General features: G+C 47.4%; 1 protein-coding gene across 2 annotated transcripts in view; it reads left to right on the top strand.

Annotated features, from left to right (window-relative positions):
- The first annotated feature begins 15,215 nt into the window (after positions 1–15,215).
- CTDSPL2 (CTD small phosphatase like 2) overlaps positions 15,216–21,299 on the top strand; it is a 51,174-nt gene continuing 45,090 nt past the window's right edge. For both annotated transcript variants that reach the window (XM_035131873.2, XM_035131874.2), the window contains exon 1: positions 15,216–15,489. The gene's annotated coding sequence lies outside the window, so the exon portion shown is untranslated. The remainder of the gene's footprint in view (positions 15,490–21,299) is intronic.

Genomic DNA, 21,299 nt, shown 5'->3' with positions numbered 1-21,299 from the left:
ATTATACAGTAACTAATAATACACAGAGAGGATACAATTCTAACAGCGGTAAAACGTTCACAGTTCAGAGCGATGTTTGACAGCTTATAACATTTTATCAAGGACAACGAACTAAAAGCTTAGAAGGGTGCATAAGTGGAAACCTTTGCAAATAGTAGAGTCAAACAATTAATTCTTCAGGATGGCAGGATTTTTTAAACAGGTACAATTTGATAGAAAGGTTCAAGGTATCAGTGCAAGGTTATATTATTGCGGTTTCGTAAATAGATACAGTTTCATACAGAGTAGAGAATAGGGAGATGCATCGGGTAACATGATAGAGGACACCATAACATTACTAAAGGAACAACGGAATAGTTTATTAGGGATAAATATATATATCTTAAAAAGGTCCATGGTTCAGCTGAATCTGGGTCATGAAAAGTACAAGGGAGGGCACCTCAGGCGGGGATTTGGGAGGGTGGAAGTTCCGAGAATGGGTGATCGTTATCGTTTTTGGTTATCTGGCTGGAGGTGCGATTATGCAAGTTTCCATGTGGGTGTGAGACAGGATTTAGCGATGGCTTATGTAAAAGGGTGCGTGTGTTTTCCAAGAGGTCTGGAGGAACTGTCTGGGTCAGCAGGGGATTAATTTACCTTGATACGGCAGAATAGGCTTCTCTTGACTTTTGAACCATGAAGTCAAGAAAATGGCTTCTCTCTGGCTAAACTGTCCCCTCTCTGTACATTGGTAGTCTCGTAATGCATGGGGGCAAATTCCTCTTACCCTGCCCCTTATAACATTTCCCCTCTCTGCGGATTAATTTTTAAGTAATTAAAAATTATTTCCGCACACCGGGGTAATGTACTCCCCACTCCCAAGGTGGAACATCGGTACTATCTCGGGGAACTCAGGGGAAGGACATAACGGAGCTTGAAAGGAGGTTGGGGAGGGCTTTTGTCTGCGGGGAGTTAACATAGCCGGGAAACATTGGAGGCAACAGCAAAGGGAGGTAAGGAGGAGGATCAAAGATAGAGCTAGAAAAAGGGTGCCTTTCACGATTTCCCTGAGCCAGGAGGCATTGGGAAGCCACGACCAGATATCCCAGTCTGAGACCCCTTCATTCTGCACCTCGTGGAGATCTTTTGTTAGGGAATCGATGGCTCGGAGGTGTGCTGTTATATTCAGGGTCTGATCGGATACATACATACAGCACTCCGCCCCGATGAGCTTACAGGTCCCGCCCTGCGCTGACAGGAGGAGATCAAGAGCCAAGCGGTTCTGAATAGAGAGGGATCGGACCTGAGTGAGTTCTGTTAACACTGCTAGCGTGGCGGCCTCAGATTCATTGATGAACCGCAACAAAATATCCGTTAGTTTTAAGATGTCCATATGGTTCGAGAAAGCCCCATAGGCTGGGAACACTGCGCGGAGCCAGGTCTCTGCCTTTGCCTTAGGTTTTAACGGGGTAGTCGGGGACCTCCTGTTTCTCAAGCGGCCGGTAGGTAAGTCCTGGGTTACCCGGAACCCTGGGTGTATGTGGCCGAGGAAGCAGGATCCTCTCATGTGAATACTGACCCACGTATAACCTCGGGAGGAACAGAGCCAGAATAGCCCGCTGAGGGGTTTCCCAATTCGTCCGGTGCTAAAGGCTTCTATGAGACCGTCAATGGGTGATTCTTGAATGAACGGGAACAAGACGGCTGTCAGGGCAGACTTGAGATCAGGGTAAGAACGGGAATGCGTGTGATTCCTGACTAAGGTGAGGTCCTCTCCGGGGTTTATTAAGATCGTAACGGGGCATTTGCTAGAACCCACATGGCTTCCAGTTCCTGTAAATTCTCTACAAATGGGTCCTTGGGACTCACCACTCAGGTATATATACTGTGAAGTGGGCTTTAAGAAAGTAAGGTTCCGGTTCAGGAGGTAGGTACTCTTATACTGTTGGAGGGTGAGGGGGTTTGCAACGAAAGGCACTCCCTGCTCTATGTGGGATGGGATATGGGTGCAGATCCAGCAGTCAGTTAAATTCGTGGCATGGGCGGCCCGCTGAAGGAGCTGGACGTACGTATTACTTTGCCATGCAGAGATATCGGAAATGCGCGGGGGCAAGGGAAGTCCTGTAAGGTTGACGTTTCTAGGGGCAGTGCCGAGGGGCTGTAAAGGGTCCTGTCGGTGGAGTAAGTGTAGGTCAGTTGAGACTCCCCCGCATCTCTGGGGTCCTACATGGTCCCATTCCGTACTAGCCCCACCTCCAACTGAGTGTAACCATCCCTCGACATACCTATTTCCTTCCCAGGTTGATGCCGTCCCTATGTCCCATATACAACAAAATTTTCGAACGCAGATACCTTGAATGGTCGTAGCAGTGGATGGATTGGTACACATGAATCCATAAGTCCAAAAGTCATAATGCATAGAGTCCGTGTATTCCCCCCAAAGTCCTTGTCCTTGTTCTGCAGGGTCAAAAGTCTTAATAGTGGTGCCCCATTGGGTCTGATGAGAAGTTCCATTGTGGCAAGTTAACCGGTTCCAGGAATGGTCAAGGGTAAAGAAAGCACGTCCCAATATAGAGAAGGAGGCAGACCTTATAAGTAATTCCCAGGTTTGGGTGCCTCGCAGTTGGGGTCGAAAGGCATGTGGTAGCCACCTCTTAGTTCCGGGAAGGCAGAATTTGAAGTCTCCAAGGTTGTTCAAGGAAGTAGGGTCAGAGGAGTCGACGGTCCGATGATCCAGGAAGAAGAACTCAGAAGGAATTTCTCCACAATTGAGCTGCTGGGCTGCGACGTAGGTGATGAAGGCGAGACAGTATCCCAGGAGCAGGGTCCGGTCCATCTCACGGGTTGGCAGAGGCGAAAATCTGTATAAAAATAAAGAAAGAAACTCGACAGACACGATACAGTTAGGGAAGGGAGGGGGTGGTGGTTTTTGGGTTTGAGAAAGATAAGGGAGGAGGGTGGGAAAACTGGGTTGGGTTTTGGGAAGGTGGTATGAGAAAGGGAAGGTAAAACAAAAACTGGGGTTTCAGGTCCCGCTCCCGGTGTCGTGGCATTTCTGTTTCCGGAACTGCATTCGTATGGGTGGATGATCTGGGTCGTCTGGTTCAGGTACTACAAGGATCTTTGACATCCACTTCTCCAGGTCTCCTTGGTCACCTTCCTTGGCCGTTATTGGGATCGAGGTGGGTTCCTCGGGAGGGTCTTGGGGGGATTCGATGGCTGGCGCGGGATTGTCGAGTGGGACGGTGTCTTCGGTGGAGTTGATGGAAGATGGGGAGGTCCTTGCAACGTCACCCAGGTCGTTGGGGTTTGGTGCGGACTTACAGAAGGTGTGATGAATCCAGGCAGAACGTTCAGAGACCTTGATTGCAGTTGGGGTCGTCAGGAGAATCTGGTAGGGTCCTTCCCACTGGGGTTGTAAGGTGGCTCGCCTGTAAGTTTTAACCCAAATCCACTGTCCAGGCGTGAAGGAGTGAGCATCGACATCAAGGGGAACATTCTGACAGGTCGCTGCATAATGGTGTAGTTTCTTTAGTTGTCGTTGTAATTGTGTAACATATACAGTCAGTTCGTTTTCCCCAGTCTCTAGCTCAGAGACGGGGAGTTGGGTGGTATGAGTCGGGGAGGGTCTGGCGAACAGGAGTTCATAGGGAGATAGTTTCAAGAGTCCTCTCGGCTGGCTACGAATATTATGTAGGACTAACGGAAGAGCATTTATCCATTTTAGCCCGGTAGCCTTACAGATTTTTCCCAATTGGGTTTTTATAAGTCCATTCATCCGCTCCGTCTGACCTGAAGAGGCCGGATGGTACGGGGTGTGGAGTTCCCATTTAATTCCAAATGCCTTGGTGACAGACTGAACTACCTCTGCAGCGAAATGTGTCCCACGGTCAGAGTCTAATCGACGTGGAACTCCGTATCTGGGAATTATTTCCTGCATGAGGATTTTGGCAACGGTTTGAGCATTTGCTCGTTTGCATGGAAAAGCTTCTGGCCAACCTGAAAGTCGGTCTGTTATGACAAGTAATTGTTTAAACCCCATACAGTTCGGGAGTTCTGCAAAATCTAGTTGTAGGCTTTCAAAGGGTATATATGCCCAAGGTCTAGACCCTGGTGGTTTGCGTGGTTCTTGTTTTGGGTTGAATCCGGCGCAGATGGTGCAATTTTTGGATACTGCCTTCGCAAATTGGTGTGCACCTGGGGCATACCAATGCCTAAGGATGCTGTCTGCTAGGCGGTTTGCTCCCCAGTGTGTGAAATTGTGTAAAACCCGGAGGTGGCGGGGTACCCAGGCTTTAGGCATTGCTAGACGTCCGTCCGGCAAAACCCACGCATTGTCCCTTTGGTGTGCCCCCAGTTGTTGCCATGAGCTTATTTCTTCTACACTAGCGGTGCGATACATTCGATTGAAGTCTACATCGGCTGGAACTAAGATGGCTTGAAATTCATTTTCATACATTTCCCCTCTCATGGCCGCTGCCTTCTGGGCAGCGGCGTCCGCAATACTATTCCCTAAGGAGACAAAGTCCGTGCCATTTGTGTGTGCTTTGCAGTGTATTACTGAGATGGCCTTCGGGAAATGTATGGAGTCCATTAGTCTTTTCACTAGCGGTGCGTGAGAGATTTGTGTTCCTGCAGCTGTTAGGAATCCCCTCTGTTTCCAGAGGGTACCCGTAGCGTGTACCAGTCCGAAACAATATTTGGAATCAGTATAGATATTTACGCGCTTGCCTTCACTCAATTCGCAAGCTCTGATAAGGGCAATAAGCTCAGCTGCCTGCGCACTGTAGCGCGGGTTTATAGGTGCAGCTTCTAGGATGGTGTCGTGTGTTACCACAGCGTACCCAGTTTGTCTTGTTCCAGCCACGACCTTGGAACTTCCATCTGTAAAGATTGAGATATCTGGGTTTTCCAAGGGAAGGTGGTCTAAATCTTCCCGTGGCCTTTCGGCCAAGCGGACTGCTAAGGTGCAATCGTGATGGGGGGTCCCGTCGTCGGGCAGAGGCAGTAGGGTGGCTGGATTTAGGGTATTGACTCTTTTAATGCGCACGTTGGATGGTGTGAGCAGGGCAGCTTCGTACTGATTTAGTCGTTCGTTACTAAAATGTTGACAGTTTCGTAAGTTTAACAAGGTGGCTACAGCATGTGGTACATTTAGGATTAGTTCTTGATTTTGAACGATTTCTAGGGCTCTGTCCACTAATTCCGCAGCGGCAGCAATCGCCCTGAGGCAACCTACAGTCCCCTTAGCTACCGGGTCTAATTGAATACTGTAGTAGGCGACAGGACGTTCCTGGCCTCTGAAGGTTTGTGTCAGAACTCCGGAGGCTACCCCTTTCTGTTCATGCACGAACAGCGAAAAGGGGAGACGGTAGTCTGGCAATCCTAAGGCTGGAGCGGACCTCAGTTCCCTTTTGATAGTTTCAAAATTTTGTAGGCTTTCTTTGGACCATTCAAGGGGTTCTGGTTCGTCCTTATTAGTCATCTTTACAAGGGGTTTGGTTAATTCTCCATACCCTGGGATCCATGACCTGCAAAATCCGCTCATTCCTAGAAACCCGCGGAGCTGTTTCTTGGTCTTTGGCAGGGGAACCTTAGCTATAGCATCTACTCTTTCAGTTGTCAAAGCTCTTGTTCCGTGGCCAATTATGTGGCCCAAGTATTTTACTTCAGTTTGGCAATATTGTAGTTTTTTTGGTGAGACCTTGTGGCCCTTGTCGGCAAGGGCGGTTAGTAGATGGACGGTGTCCATGTGGCAATTAGTTGCGGAGGTGGAGCAAATTATCAAGTCATCTACATATATTAAAAGGGAGGAGCCAGCAGGAAAGGAGAGGTCTTGTAGGTCCCTATGCAATGCACAAGCAAAAATTGTTGGGCTCTCTACATATCCCTGTGGGAGTCTAGTCCAAGTCAGCTGTCCTTTTTCCCACGTAAAGGCGAACAGAAATTGGCTTTTCTCATGCACTCTTATGGAAAAGAAGGCGGAGCATAAATCAATGACACTGAAATATGTACTATCTGGTGGGATTCCGGTCAAAATTGTATTAGGGTTGGCGGTGATGGCGTGGCGGGGTATCACAAAGTTGTTGATAATTCTGAGGTCTTGGACAAGCCTGTATTTAACTGGGGCACCCGGGGGTGATGGCTTGCGTACCGGCAGGAGTGGACTATTGCATGGGCTGACGCAGGGAACAAGGATGCCTTGATCCATAAAATCCTGTATCATTGGCCTCAATCCTTCTATTGCCTCCTGCGGCAAGGGGTACTGTTTGATGGAGGGGTATGGGACATCGGTGCGGTATTTAATAACAACGGGATCTGCCGATTTTAAGAGTCCCACAGAGGTATTAGTATTTCCCCATAGGTGAACTGGTACCTTGTCAATCAGAGGGGTTGGTATTTCTAAATCAGTCAGGTTTTCTTCCTTTAAAATGCCTTGAAAGGAGACTGCCGCCTCTTCTGGCATGTGGAGGTAGATACCCTCAGTGCTGCAAGTTATAGTTGCCTGTAATTTACATAGTAGGTCTCGCCCTAGTAGGTTGACAGGGCTCGGGGTCAGTAGAAATGAGTGCTCAGCAGTCAGGGGCCCTATCGTTACTTTCGCTGGCTCTGAAAGAGCGCATGTCCTGGGGATCCCATCAATGCCCATTATACGTTGTTTTTGCTGACTGGACCTCAGATGACTGTCGTTTAAAGTTGAGAAAGTTGCCCCAGTATCTAGTAAACACTGATACTCATGGCCATCTATGGTGATTGTGCATATGGGGTCATGGGCTGATAATGCAATTGTCGGGCATACCAGGGCAAGGTTCAAAGGATCCCCGTTTAATTGTCATTGGTTAGTCTCTGAATTAAGAGTGGGTTGCATTTGCTCCTGGTTAAATTCTAGCGGTAGTTGGAATGGGCGCTGATTCTGGAAAGGGTTTGGCGCTATCGGGTTAGGGTTTTGCGCTGCATTGGATCCCATCCCTAGAGCTGGTTTTGGTGCCACGGTATTTAAGAATAATGGACAATTTCGCTTGAAATGCCCTATTTGATTGCAGAAAAAGCATTGAGAGGTGGTCTCTCGATGCTGGACATTGTTAGCCCTTTGGTAAGGAGAGGCTTGTCGATTTGCATGTGCGTTCATCCCTCTAGGTTGTGTGGGAGCCTTTGAATTTCTGAAGGGGTAACTAGGTTGGGGGTTATATGCGGTACTGGCTGCACTCAAAGCCAAGGCGAGGACTCTAGCATCATCCTCCTTTTCCTTCCTTGCCTCCTTTTTCTTTTTCTCATCCCTTCCATCATAAATGGTTTTCGCAAGCCCGAGGATCTCACTCATGGGTTTCCCTTCATAGGCTACTTGGAGGGAGAGGAATTTTCTGATGTCCGGGCAAGCTTGATCTTTAAAGAAGCTTTTTACCACTACTTGGTTATCTGGGGTATCGGGATCTATTCCCCCCCATGTCCGGAAAGCGGTTATTAGCCTGGTATAGAAAGCGGTGGGAGTTTCATCAGGTTCCTGGGTGACCTCCCTGTTGTTGTTGTTGTTTAGTCGTTTAGTCGTGTCCGACTCTTCGTGACCCCATGGACCATAGCACGCCAGGCACTCCTGTCTTCCACTGCCTCCCGTAGTTTGGTCAAACTCATGTTCGTAGCTTCGAGAACACTGTCCAACCATCTCGTCCTCTGTCGTCCCCTTCTCCTAGTGCCCTCCATCTTTCCCAACATCAGGGTCTTTTCCAAGGATTCTTCTCTTCTCATGAGGTGGCCAAAGTATTGGAGCCTCAGCTTCAGGATCTGTCCTTCCAGTGAGCACTCAGGGCTGATTTCCTTAAGAATGGATAGGTTTGATCTTCTTGCAGTCCATGGGATTCTCAAGAGTCTCCTCCAGCACCATAATTCAAAAGCATCAATTCTTCGGCGATCAGCCTTCTTTATGGTCCAGCTCTCACTTCCATACATCACTACTGGGAAAACCATAGCTTTAACTATACGGACCTTTGTCGGCAAGGTGATGTCTCTGCTTTTTAAGATGCTGTCTAGGTTTGTCATTGCTTTTCTCCCAAGAAGCAGGCGTCTTTTAATTTCGTGACTGCTGTCACCATCTGCAGTGATCAAGGAGCCCAAGAAAGTAAAATCTCTCACTGCCTCCATTTCTTCCCCTTCTATTTGCCAGGAGGTGATGGGACCAGTGGCCATGATCTTGGTTTTTTTGATGTTGAGCTTCAGACCATATTTTGCGCTCTCCTCTTTCACCCTCATTAAAAGGTTCTTTAATTCCTCCTCACTTTCTGCCATCAAGGTTGTGTCATCTGCATATCTGAGGTTGTTGATATTTCTTCCGGCAATCTTAATTCCTGCTTGGGATTCATCTAGTCCAGCCTTTCGCATGATGAATTCTGCATATAAGTTAAATAAGCAGGGAGACAATATACAACCTTGTCGTACTCCTTTCCCAATTTTGAACCAATCAGTTGTTCCATATCCAGTTCTAACTGTAGCTTCTTGTCCCACATAGAGATTTCTCAGGAGACAGATGAGGTGATCAGGCACTCCCATTTCTTTAAGAACTTGCCATAGTTTGCTGTGGTCGACACAGTCAAAGGCTTTTGCATAGTCAATGAAGCAGAAGTAGACGTTTTTCTGGAACTCTCTAGCTTTCTCCATAATCCAGCGCATGTTTGCTATTTGGTCTCTGGTTCCTCTGCCCTTTCGAAATCCAGCTTGCACTTCTGGGAGTCCTCGGTCCACATACTGCCTAAGCCTGCCTTGTAGAATTTTAAGCATAACCTTGCTAGCGTGTGAAATGAGCGCAATTGTGCGGTAGTTGGAGCATTCTTTGGCACTGCCCTTCTTTGGAATTGGGATGTAGACTGATCTTCTCCAATCCTCTGGCCATTGCTGAGTTTTCCAAACTTGCTGGCATATTGGGTGTAGCACCTTAACAGCATCATCTTTTAAAATTTTAAATAGTTCAGCTGGAATATCATCACTTCCACTGGCTTTGTTATTAGCAGTGCTTTCTAAGGCCCATTTGACTTCACTCTCCAAGATGTCTGGCTCAAGGTCAGCAACCACACTACCTGGGGTGTACGAGACCTCCATATCTTTCTGGTACGAGACCTCCATATCTGGTACGAGACAGCAACCACACTACCTGGGGTCAGCAACCACACTACCTGGGGTGTACGAGACCTCCATATCTTTCTGGTACGAGACCTCCATATCTGGTACGAGACCTCCCTGATTTTAGTCCAATTTGTTGATTTTTTTCCTGCAAGCCTTATCCCATGTAAAATGGCTTTGCGAAACGCCTTCAGATACCAAATCCCGGAGGAGGTGTTATAGTCCCATTCTGGTTCGGTTCTAAGTTGGGCTGCAGTGAGTGGCTCAATCCCTACAGGTTTGTTGAGCTGGACATCGGGCAATTTTAGTGCTTCTGTTGCTTTTTCCAATATTTCCTCCCTTTCAGGTTCATTAAAGAGGCCATTTAAAAGCATATGCACATCCGCCCAGGAGGGGTTATGAGTAGAGAAAATAATGGCGATTTTACGATAGCACATGTCAGGATTATCTTTCAAGGTTGACATTTGCTGAGCCCAATTCAATAAGTCCGAAGTTAGGAAGGGAATATGGGAGTAGACAAAGCTTGTCCCATCTGAAACTGGGACTGATCTTAGAGGATATTGTCCCGGGGCCTTTTCGGCTGTCTCTGGTTCCTTCTCTGCGGGGTCCTTTATTTCGGCGGACGGTCCTTTTAACTCTGCCAATACTGTTACTAGTTGTTTTACTAGATTAATTTCAGGATCGTGACTGCGAGTCCTATTAGCGACGGGACTGAGCTGGGGTGGCATTTCAGCAGGGCTTTGAACTTCAAGGTCCTCGTGGGGTGCTGGACTTAGGTTAGGCATGGCGGGGGTCGCAGACCTGCCCTCCGCTGCATTTAAGGGGTTTTGGACCTCCGCCCCCCGACGTTCATTTGGATTTCGAGGTGGCGGTGCCGAGGCTTCGGCAGGGCTGCAGAGCTGGTCTACCGGTTCCTCTATTATTGTTTCCTGATAAGGTGGGGGCTTCGGGTTTCTTTCCATTATCACTGGCATTTGTGGGGCAGTCGGACCTTCAGTCTTTTTAAGAAGGATTTTTGCCTTTTCAAATAAGTTTAGGTATCGAATTTGCAAGGGGTATTGGTCTTCCAGTGTTATTCTTAGTGCAGAGATTCGCTGGGCATTAAGGGAACCTCTCGGGATCCATTTTTCCCCCTCTGGATGGTCCGCAGTGACGCGGATCCAGTCTTTCTGACAGAGTCTTTTTAGCCGATTTTTGTCAAGTTTTTCCACCCCAGGTAATTCATGCCAATGTTCGAATATGAATTGTAATGGGCTTTCATCCTCAGAGTCCCCACTTTGGCGAAGCTTCCATTGAGCTTTGCCACGGCTGGGAGTCTGGGACAGGAATTCCTTTGAATTATGCGCACCCATGTTTATTCTGGCTCTTTATACTGCAGTTCTGGGTCCCCGACCCTGTTCCTGGACACTCTTAACTTCCCGAGTCTATGACTCACCCCCACGTCCTTGTGGTGTTCCTGCCTGCCGTTCGCGTGCACTAACTACTAGGCGGCCTGGTGCAGCTAGATACCTAAGGACCCCCTTCTGGTCATCAATTGCCTAGGGTCCTGCAGCAACTTTCCTGCCTCTTACAATCTAATAGAAAGACTACCTGCCCTGGACGCTTGCCCACGCAATGCCGGGTGGTTAGCCTTGGAAGGAAGGTTTTTTTGAAAAGAACGGGTGACCTTGCGATCTAGAACAACCCCGTCACTTCCCGGTGGGGATCGGGGGTGTCTAGGGGCGGCTTCACCCGAAGATTAAGAGCAGAGGAATACGGAAAAAAGGTTGGGTAGATTGCTCAGAACTCCTGCGCAGATTGGCAGGAGCGAGCTGGGTCCGTCCTTCTGGGTATTTCGTTTAACGAAAGGACGGATCCCAAAGGCTCTAATTCTTCTTTATCCCTTATGCCTTTACAGCTTAGCTGCAACTAGAGCCCAAGATAAGAAACAGAAAAGGAGAGAACAGTGAAGAGTGAAGTTTTAGAATTTTAGTTGCTGCAGTAATCAGCCCACCGCGTGTCCCCTTTTAATACTCACGACCGATCCTTTCAGTCGAATCCCGTTGTCTCCAGCTTCCCACTGGTTCCTGAAGAAAAAACAGCCTTGTCCCTTTAAACGTTGCTTCGTCCTGGGGGTCCCGCTTGGACTCTCAATTACTACCAAGCGCCTCGGGTCCTGAGGTTGGTTTACCCCCCTGCAAAAGAGGCAAGGGCGCGCTGGGCTCCCCTTCCTCAGTGAACCCGGAGCTCAAGGCAAAACTGGGTCCCCGAAGTGGTCGCCAAACTGTTGTAAAAATTTGCAGAGCTACACGGTCCTAGAATTAAGTGGATCCTTGACCCAGGAAGAGTCCAGGTATCCTGGCAGGCAGACGAAGTTTGAGCGTCTCCTGCCTACCAAATAACAGAGGCCAAACCAGGACGTACGAAGCAAGGTACTTTATTAATTAAATAATAAAGCTATTGCAATAGCGATCCGTCCACACAAGCAAGTTGAAGTGAAGGGACCCCGAACAAAGGAAGCTTCACAAATTTATAGGTTTCATTTCCAATAGTACAGAATTGCATAAAAGGTGGGGAAATGGGTTCTGGGAGGGGGTAATCGCGAGAGGACAAAGGGGTTGATGGAATTCTTGATGTAAGATATCATGGTGATAGTCCAGGTAATGATTATGCATGTCTCCTTATTGTTTGACAGGAAGACTCTGCGGATGTGGGAAGATTGTTGATAACACCTGTTTATCAAATAAAATTGTTGTTCTCACTGAAAGTGTGTATTTGAGTCGTGCTCTTTTAGACTGGCTAGGTGGCAGTGTGGTATCAAGAAACAGTGGAAACAGTCCGTAAAATATGTTGTGCCACAGAGGTGCCTATTAACTTGCAACAAAGTTTATACAAATATTCAACGTTTGCAATAGAGAGAAAGGACTACACTTAAAGTTAAAGAAGAAGAAGATATTATACAGTAACTAATAATACACAGAGAGGATACAATTCTAACAGCGGTAAAACGTTCACAGTTCAGAGCGATGTTTGACAGCTTATAACATTTTATCAAGGACAACGAACTAAAAGCTTAGAAGGGTGCATAAGTGGAAACCTTTGCAAATAGTAGAGTCAAACAATTAATTCTTCAGGATGGCAGGATTTTTTAAACAGGTACAATTTGATAGAAAGGTTCAAGGTATCAGTGCAAGGTTATATTATTGCGGTTTCGTAAATAGATACAGTTTCATACAGAGTAGAGAATAGGGAGATGCATCGGGTAACATGATAGAGGACACCATAACATTACTAAAGGAACAACGGAATAGTTTATTAGGGATAAATATATATATCTTAAAAAGGTCCATGGTTCAGCTGAATCTGGGTCATGAAAAGTACAAGGGAGGGCACCTCAGGCGGGGATTTGGGAGGGTGGAAGTTCCGAGAATGGGTGATCGTTATCGTTTTTGGTTATCTGGCTGGAGGTGCGATTATGCAAGTTTCCATGTGGGTGTGAGACAGGATTTAGCGATGGCTTATGTAAAAGGGTGCGTGTGTTTTCCAAGAGGTCTGGAGGAACTGTCTGGGTCAGCAGGGGATTAATTTACCTTGATACGGCAGAATAGGCTTCTCTTGACTTTTGAACCATGAAGTCAAGAAAATGGCTTCTCTCTGGCTAAACTGTCCCCTCTCTGTACATTGGTAGTCTCGTAATGCATGGGGGCAAATTCCTCTTACCCTGCCCCTTATAACATTTTGGTAATCTTCGTACGAAATGTTACTTTCTCCAATTTTCTTGAACAGTTCTCTGGTTTTTCCCATTCTGTTGTTTTCCTCTATTTCTTTGCATTGCTCGTTTAAGAAGGCCCTCTTGTCTCTCCTTGCTATTTTTGGAAAAGCTATAAAAGATCAGCCAGAGAGATCTTCCCCTGATTATATTGTTGTGGTGGTAATGTTTTAACTAACAGTCAGATCTTTTGTTGGATGGGTGGCTGCTCATTACCAAGTGAGCAATTCACACTATGCTTTGGGGATAAAATCAGTCAAAATCTTGATACACGTGTTTTTGGCCATGATGGTGATTTTCTGTGGACTAGACTTAAAAGTAAAATGGATGGACTTTCACAAGACATTGTATTTGGACACTGTTACCTTGGGGACCCAGGTGGCGCTGTGGTTAAACCACTGAGCCTAGGGCTTGCTGATCAGAAGGCCGGTGGTTCGAATCCCTGTGACGGGGTGAGCTCCCGTTGCTTGGTCCCAGCTCCTGCCAACCTAGCAGTTCGAGAGCACGTCAAAATGCACGTAGATAAATAGAACCGCTACAGCGGGAAGGTAAACGGTGTTTCCATGTGCTGCTCTGGTTCGCCAGAAGCGGCTTTGTCATGCTGGCCACATGACCTGGAAGCTATACGCCGGCTCCCTCGGCCAATAATGCAAGATGAGCGTGCAACCCCAGAGTCGGTCACGACTGGACCTAATGGTCAGGGGTCCCTTTACCTTTACTTTACCTTTACCTTGGAGACCTTGCAACTCTGCTACCTTGAAAACAGATAGCACCTTGCTGAGCAGACACATATCTAGAGATGTAACAAAGGACTCACCTCAAGATGAAATCACAATGCAGAATACCTTTGCACTTCATAAGGAGGACAAACAAAATGTGTGCCTGGAAAAACAATTAGGCGTGTTTCCCATGAATGCATTGTTTTAGGCAGTTCTAACTGAAGAACTGAAGGCACAAGGAGGAGGGGACGACTGAGGACGAGATGGTTGGACAGTGTTCTCAAAGCTACGAACATGAGTCTGACCAAATTGGAAGACAGGAGTGCCTGGCGTGTTCTGGCCAATGGGGTCATGAAGAGTCGGACACGACTAAACAACTACAACTGAAGAAATCCCTTCAAAGGTTTCAGGAAGGCCACTGTGAGGTCAGCGCTTTGATTCAGTGGTATACAAGTCTATCTCAATCCGCTAGGTGGCAGAGCCAGAATCAGCATTCTTTGAGAAGGTGAAACACAGGAAAGTCCACTTAAGCAACTTTTGTTTATGGATATCACTTAGTCACCTTTCCATGCATGGGGGAAAAATACTCAAGGCATTAAGTACTACAAAATGTAACGGGATTAGAATTCACGTAAAGATAACTAGATATGTAGCCTCTAAGGCAGATTATACATTTTTAAAGTGACCTATAAAATTAATTAGTTGCAGGGATTGTGACCTCTGCAACCGTTATGCAAAATTCCATCAGATATTTTTGTGGGCCCTTCTCTGTTTTAAACATTTTTTGCCTTCGAGCTGCAGTACCTATGAAGTTGTGCTACTGGAAAAACTACAGCCTTACCTGCCAACTGTCTGCACCTGTTGGATTTGCTTTATGCCGCCTTGTCCAAACGCCCTAGGCAGCGAACAGGATCTCGCTGCCGATGGACCTGTTTCCTGCTGATCTGTGGCTGCTCGTCTTCGAAATCAACGAAATCATTCCTCATTCTCCGACGAGCGGGAAAATTTAAAAACACACACGCACAGACGAAGAAACTGCTTCAGTAAGACCGAGAAAAGGGAAATCCTCCCCGCCGCCCCCTTCAGTCCTTTCGGAGCGCTTCCGAAGGGGCGAGCGGCCCCTACGGTAGCTGTGGCCCGCGGGTCCAGAGTGTGTCCAGGGACCGGCCGTGCCTTTGCGGTCCCCGTCCTGGCGCCGGCTGCCTCCCCGGCCGGGGTGGTCCTGCTGCCTCTCGCTCGTCAGTCCATCGGCGCTGGGCGGCCTCCCACAGACAGCAAAAACAGCCGCTTCCTCCCTTGAGACGAGGCTTGTGCGAGTGGAGGAAGATCGTCCGAGCATGTGCAGAGTGCCTTGGCGTCGTCGTCGACCAAAATACATTTCTCTGGGAGACGCAGGACCCCACCAGCGCGAGCTGCCTGAGGGCGCCTTCTTCCACGTCTCTTCAGCCGGCTGCTCTCCTTCTTTTCCCCTCTTCCTCTCACAGCCGAAGAGCCGATTTCCCTCAGAAACCGCTCCTCCAGCCCGCGGGACCAGCCAGGCGTGTGCGCGTGGAGTGCGCCTGCGCAGTAACTGCGTCGGCCCAGGCAGGCAAGCAAGGCGCCTCCCTCCCTCTCTCCGTCGCTCTCTCGCTCCCCCCTCCTTCCTCCCGTCATCATCCGGGTCCTTCCGTGCGGTGCAGCAGGTCGGTAGGCGGGAAATGGCGACTGGCCGCTGCCGGGGCTGCTGAGCGGCTACGGAGCCCCCGGCGGCGGCGGTGCTGCTTCGTGCGACCAAGGTGGCGGGGGCCCCGGCCCTGCCGCCGGGGTAGCCGGACACCTGACGGACAGCAGAGACGACCAAGGCGACGACCAAGGCGGCGGGAGAAGTAAGGGACGTCCCCCTTCGCCACAGCCGCCGCCTCCTCACCCCCTCATCTCTCTCTCAGCGCCTCACAGGTAACCGCCGCCGCGACGCCGCCCTGGGCGACTTCTGAGGGGACAGGGAAGGCAGCGGGAGGAGGCGGGGAGCGCAGCGAGCCCCGCCGCCGCCGCGGGGAAGGGAGAGAGGAAGGAGGGGTCTCCGGGCTCGCCCCCCTCCCTGGTCGGGCCTAGGCCGGAGGGGAGGGGAGGGGCGAGGGGGGTCCTTCGCGCCCGAGTGACTCACGAGGCGAGCGCGGGAGGGGGGCGGGCGAGTGAGTGAGTAAACGAGTGAGCGGGAGCTTCTCTCTCTCCCTCTCCGCGCTCGCCTTCCCGCCCGCGCTGCTCCTCCTCCGGGGTGGGCTCTCTCTCTCTCTCTCTCTCTCTCTCTCTCTCTCTCTCTCTCTCTCTCTCTCTCTCTCTCTCTCTCTCTCTCTCTCTCTCTGTGTGTGTGTGTGTGTGTGTGTGTGTGTGTGTGTACTCGCGAGTTGGATTTGTTTTGGGGGCGCCGCAGAAGGAGCAGCAGCACTCTCTCTCTCTCTTGCCTGCATGCTTGCGAGTGGGACTGGCGCTGAGAGCTCCGCTCCCGCACGCCTCCTGCTTGTGGTCAGGCCCTAGACCAGTGTGTTGGGGAGGGGGGAGAGATTGCCCCAGAGCATGTGCAAAGCCTCAACAAGAGCAGGCAGGCAAGCAGAATGGATCCTTAGGCGTTGTTGGACTCTGGTGTTGGATGAAGATTGCCAGGGCCCTGGGGCTAGATGCCCCAGACACCCCCCACCCCACCCCACCCCACCCCGGATGATAAAACTGGCCTTCTTGCCTGGGATTTGTGGCTGGGGATTAGCCATTGAACACACTTGCAAAGCCTGCTTGTCATGCAAAACGGCCCAGGTTCAGTTCCCAGTCGCATCTCCAGGTGGGATTGGGGTGGTCTCTTGCATGTCACCCTGGTGAGTCACTGCTCCCTGTCTGTGGGCAGGTGGTCCAGTTGTATGACACTGTATCAAACAGCTTCCTATGTTCCTCTGTCTAAGCGCTTGATAAGCAACAAGATGTGGGACCACGGTCCCTGTCATGCTGAGAACTGTATTGTGGATCCGCTGCTTAATATGGAAGGTATCTTAATATTTGCATTTTTGGCTCCTTAAAAAAAAGGAGCTCGAGGCAACATTTATAATTTTAGCTTCTCAACAGCCCTGTGAGGAAGGTTAAGCTGAGTAACTGGCCCAAGGTCACCCAAGGAGCTTCACCACTGAGTGGTGGATTTGAACCTCGGTCTCCCCACTCAGAATCTGACATAACATTTCTGTGAGTCATTTGGAATTTATTCAGGCATGGGAAGCTCCTGTAAGCCATGTATTATACTCCAAATCTTTGCTTGCCCTTCATCTCCATAATTGTTTATTAGGAATGTCCAATGTGGGGATACCCAGTGTTCCTGTTTAATGTATTTGTTGAGACTGTGGGAAGAGGTTACTGTCTTGGCCATGGAATTCAGCTCAAATCCTTAGGGACTTGTGGCATGTTCTAAGCTAAGGGGCCATACCTCTGCTGGGGTAGGACAAATTTTGACTGCTCACAATGGCACTGAAGAATGTGCCCAGGCAACTAAGTACCTGCCAGTGATGCTTTGGATGTGGCTTTTGTCTGCCGAACGCATACCAAGGATAAAGCAATTGGGGGACCTTTGATAGGACCTTTGATAGGAAAAGTGACACAATATTCCATTGAACTCAAGTAGCTAAGCTATTATTACAGAGATAAAGAATATTCACAGCAATCAGTACAACAATATATAGTTTATGGGGATTGGGAGTCAAGTGATATGTTTTACTCATCCATCAGTGCCATCAAAATAGTAGGAATTATCAGATTGTGTTGCTGAACAAATGTACAGTATACAACTCTGCACTGAGGCTGCCTGTTGCTCTCAATATTTGAGCAATTAATCTGAATGAATGTAGTGACCTGTTTGGCATCAGCAGTGCTTTACCTGCCCATGGCTTGTGGTGGAAATAGTATCAAAGCACAGTGCTTGAGTGCGTCTGCCAAATTCTAAACTAATAATACTCCCAAGTACTGAGTTTCTAATACGGGAGTTTACAACTCCATCTTTGTTTATGGATTCACTTTCTTATTATTGCTATTTATATAACACTGTCAGTGCCTGTGGTGCTTTAGGGAGACATGCCCTGAGGAGCTTACAATCTAAAATTTGATACATTGAGAGCAGGGGAAGGGCAGGTGAGATAAACGGGGAAGAAATATGTGGTTGTTGCAATTTCTTAAGCTTGGTTGCAGGTTTAATTGCAGCCAGGGAACCTGGTGTTTTCCAGAAGTTTTGTACCACAGCTACCTTATTTTTGTTATAGTCTAAAACAACCAGAAGGGCACCCAGTTGGTGAAGAACACTATAGGACATAGGAACAAGGGAGCCATTTGTGAGCATTAATTACTGCTAGCTTCTATTGAACAAAAATAGTAATATTTATTTCCAATCTATTACAAAGGGCTGGTGCTGCAAAGGTTAATTATTAGTGTAAACAACGGGATTTGAATGGAAAATGGCCCACACAAATGAAACCATAAGTTACTGGTTTAATTTAATGGTAGCCCTGTGAAGTATGATAGTTGTATCTCATCTGCACATGAAAGAATGGGGGTACTGAACACCTGTGATGCTTTAATAAATGTTGTACATGGGTGACAGAAGAATGAACACCCTTGAGTGCTACTTTTCCTGTCTGTAATAAAGCATTGCCTAAATATAAAACAAACCTCATTTCAGTGAAATGGGCATACAGTTTTCTTTCTTCTCCTGAGCTTCCACTTTTGCATCAGAGAATTACTTTTAGAGTTATAGTTTTGGGGGCTTTTCAGATTTTGGCTAGGTTTATTAGTCAGCCATAATTTGTTGTCCCTGGTCAACCAAATTTGCTGTGCATCCCAGAGGGGTGTGTGTGTGTGAGTGAGTGAGGTGGGTGTGGGTGTGGGTAGTTGTTGGAATATGTAGAAGTAGTTGGAGCCCCTTGTGTGGCACCTGCCTACTAGAAAGCTCTTCCTCCTGCCCCAACAACTAAAGATAGGGAACTGGCAAGGATCTAGTCCCTTCTTGGGGTGGGAATGGGAAGTTAGGTAGGGTTAAATTTTGGGTGAGGGCAGAACAAGGGGCGTGAGAAGAATAGAGCCATAAGGAGCTCCCAGTTGTAATGGGGAGAAGAGAAAAACGAGCTTCCTTTTCATGAGGGTGTAGGTTTGGGCAAATTGGGAAATGGCTACTGTTTGAAACTCACATTGTTCTAGGCGCATTTTGCGACAATTTCATTAGTGCAAGCAGTTTCTGAGCTCTGGGTGCAGTACTGTGCCTAAGATTTCAGATTTAAACTGCAGAGTTGAAGGAAACGAGGACCTTTTTCTGCCTCCCCACTTCCAGCTACTCTCTGAAGACTGGAGAAGAGACCCTCTTAAGAATTTTAGGGAGGTTGGGCAGGGAAAGGACTAGACCACGTAAAAAATGAACATAATATTTTATCTGCAGTTCATTCATTTTCAGCTTTATATTCTTGTTATAAAAAGTGCAGTAGACATTCCGTTGTTGTACCCATTTAGCTTAAGGTTACCAGATGTCCCTGTTTCCTGGGGACAGTCCCCGGATTTACAAATCAGTTCCCTCCCCTGACAAAATCCATATACTGTATTTAGTGGGAAGTTGAAAAGTGTCCCGGATTCATTGAAAAAAATCTGGTAATCTTAATTTAGCTCCTAGCTTTCATATCTCAGTTTATAACACTGGAAATGGCCTTATACTAGAATAGATCATTTGCCCATCTAGCCCATTATTAGTTGCTTTGATTGACAGTGGCTGTCCAGGATCACAGGCAGAATCCTTTTCCATCATTTGATGTGGGGTGGTCCTTTTAACAGGAGATATTAGGGATTGATCCTGGGACCTTTTGCAAACAAAGCAGGAGCACTGCTCCTTGAGCTGTAGCTCCTTCCCTGAAGTAAAGCAGGAGGTGAGCTGGGGCCCTTTCCAGGGGGCATGGGGCATATGTCCCCTGCAAACTGGCAGCTGGATTTGTAGAGGTTGGTTAGTGATGTTACTTCCTTGTTTGCTTCCACATGGTGTGTTGTTTCCTAGCTGAGCACATTGTCTGGGACATGCAGGATTTGTTTGTTTTGTTAATAAGAGTTTGTACGCCACCTTTCTGTATTTGATGCCCAGAGCAGCTAACAGCAACCCTGATGTATCTTGCCTGCCCGCTTAAAAGGTGTCTTATTAGTTTAATTAATTAGTATTATTACTATATTCCTTAGATCACTTGATCCTCCACATATTTTTTTAATATAAATCTCACTTTCTGGAAATACTATGGGTTGTTTCCAGTGTTAGTCATATTCAGAGTAGACCTGCTGAAATTAGTGAACATGACTTTTTGAAGTTGTATTAGTTTTAGTGGGTCTACTCTGAGTAGAATCCCTATGTAGCATCATTGCTCTGATCCATCCCATTTTATTGCCATTATTTAGTGGTGAATGGTTTCTCCTTGCAAGTGGAGTGTGGTTCTGGTTTATGAACTTCTATGCTCCTCCAATGTTTTTCAAATTTTGTGAATCCCTACCTCATTGGGTTGCATCCACTCAACACCTACATCTTTCCTCCTCTTCACATAGTATCTCATTGCCAACCCGAGCCTATTGGAGTCAGGGACTCCATTCCCCAGCCTCTCTCTGCAAGATTCCATTTAGGATACAATGAGGCTTCACTGATAAATCTAATGCATACAGTTTCAAGTGTCTTATTTATAGCACATCCCAGTTTGAGAGAGACTATTTCCCTTTTCCTGTAGAAGCCTGGTCTTTTAATTGTGGGTTTTGCAAACCAGGAGCAGCTTCAATTTTTTCAATTCAAATCTTGTACATGAAAAGAGATGTGATACTGGATAGGTACTACTTGCAAATATATTGAAATAAAGTTGTCATTCCTCAGAGTAACACTTGTGGTGCCAAAGTTTATAATTGGCAGGGCAGGTGTGATATCATATTTTCAGTATACCTGAAATAGTTTGCATTTTACTAGTTTTCATTTAGACCATGAGGAAGCCTCTTTCTCCACATATTTAATGCCATTAAGGTGTTTGCACACCAGAACCAAGTAATTTATAGGAAAGCATATTTCTACATTGGTAGGTAGACATTAAGCCTTATATGAAGTAATGGTCAGTGTGAAACAGAGACATTTTTTTCTATTTCAAGAATATGCAGACTTGTTTGAAATGTGCATACAATATTAATTGGTAAACTGTATAAATTTGTTGTTGGATATATGTAAACAAGCTTTCCTGGCATCATATTTGGCTTGTCGTTTTCAGCAGTTCCATGACACATCAGTCTTCCAAATGTTAGTCTCCTCTGGAGCAGGTCTGGAAAAATATCTCAACAACCCAAAAACCTGAACAAAGTATTCAAGAAGGGCCATCAGAGTTTGCAGCATGAAATCCTTTGATACCTAGGTGTCCAGGCACCCTGGAAATTTCCAGACCTGTTTCTGTGAGTGGCTTTTCTCAAGCAGCATATGACCTAATTGAATGGATATATGTATGTAGGGAAGGGACTCAAGTGGTGCTGTGGGTTAAACCACAGAGCCTAGGGCTTGCTGATCAGAAGGTTGGCGGTTTGAATCCCTGCGACGGGGTGAGCTCCCGTTGCTTGGTCCCAGCTCCTGCCAACCTAGCAGTTTGAAAGCACGTCAAAGTGCAAGTAGATAAATAAGTATTGCTACAGCGGGAGGGTAAACGGCATTTACGTGTGCTGCTCTGGTTCGCCAGAAGCGGCTTTGTCATGCTGAT

This window comes from Zootoca vivipara, chromosome 14 (genome assembly GCF_963506605.1).
Source record: "Zootoca vivipara chromosome 14, rZooViv1.1, whole genome shotgun sequence".
Classification (NCBI taxonomy): domain Eukaryota; kingdom Metazoa; phylum Chordata; class Lepidosauria; order Squamata; family Lacertidae; genus Zootoca; species Zootoca vivipara.
Note: the sequence above shows the minus strand (reverse complement) of the source record. Positions and strands in the feature narration are given on the sequence as shown.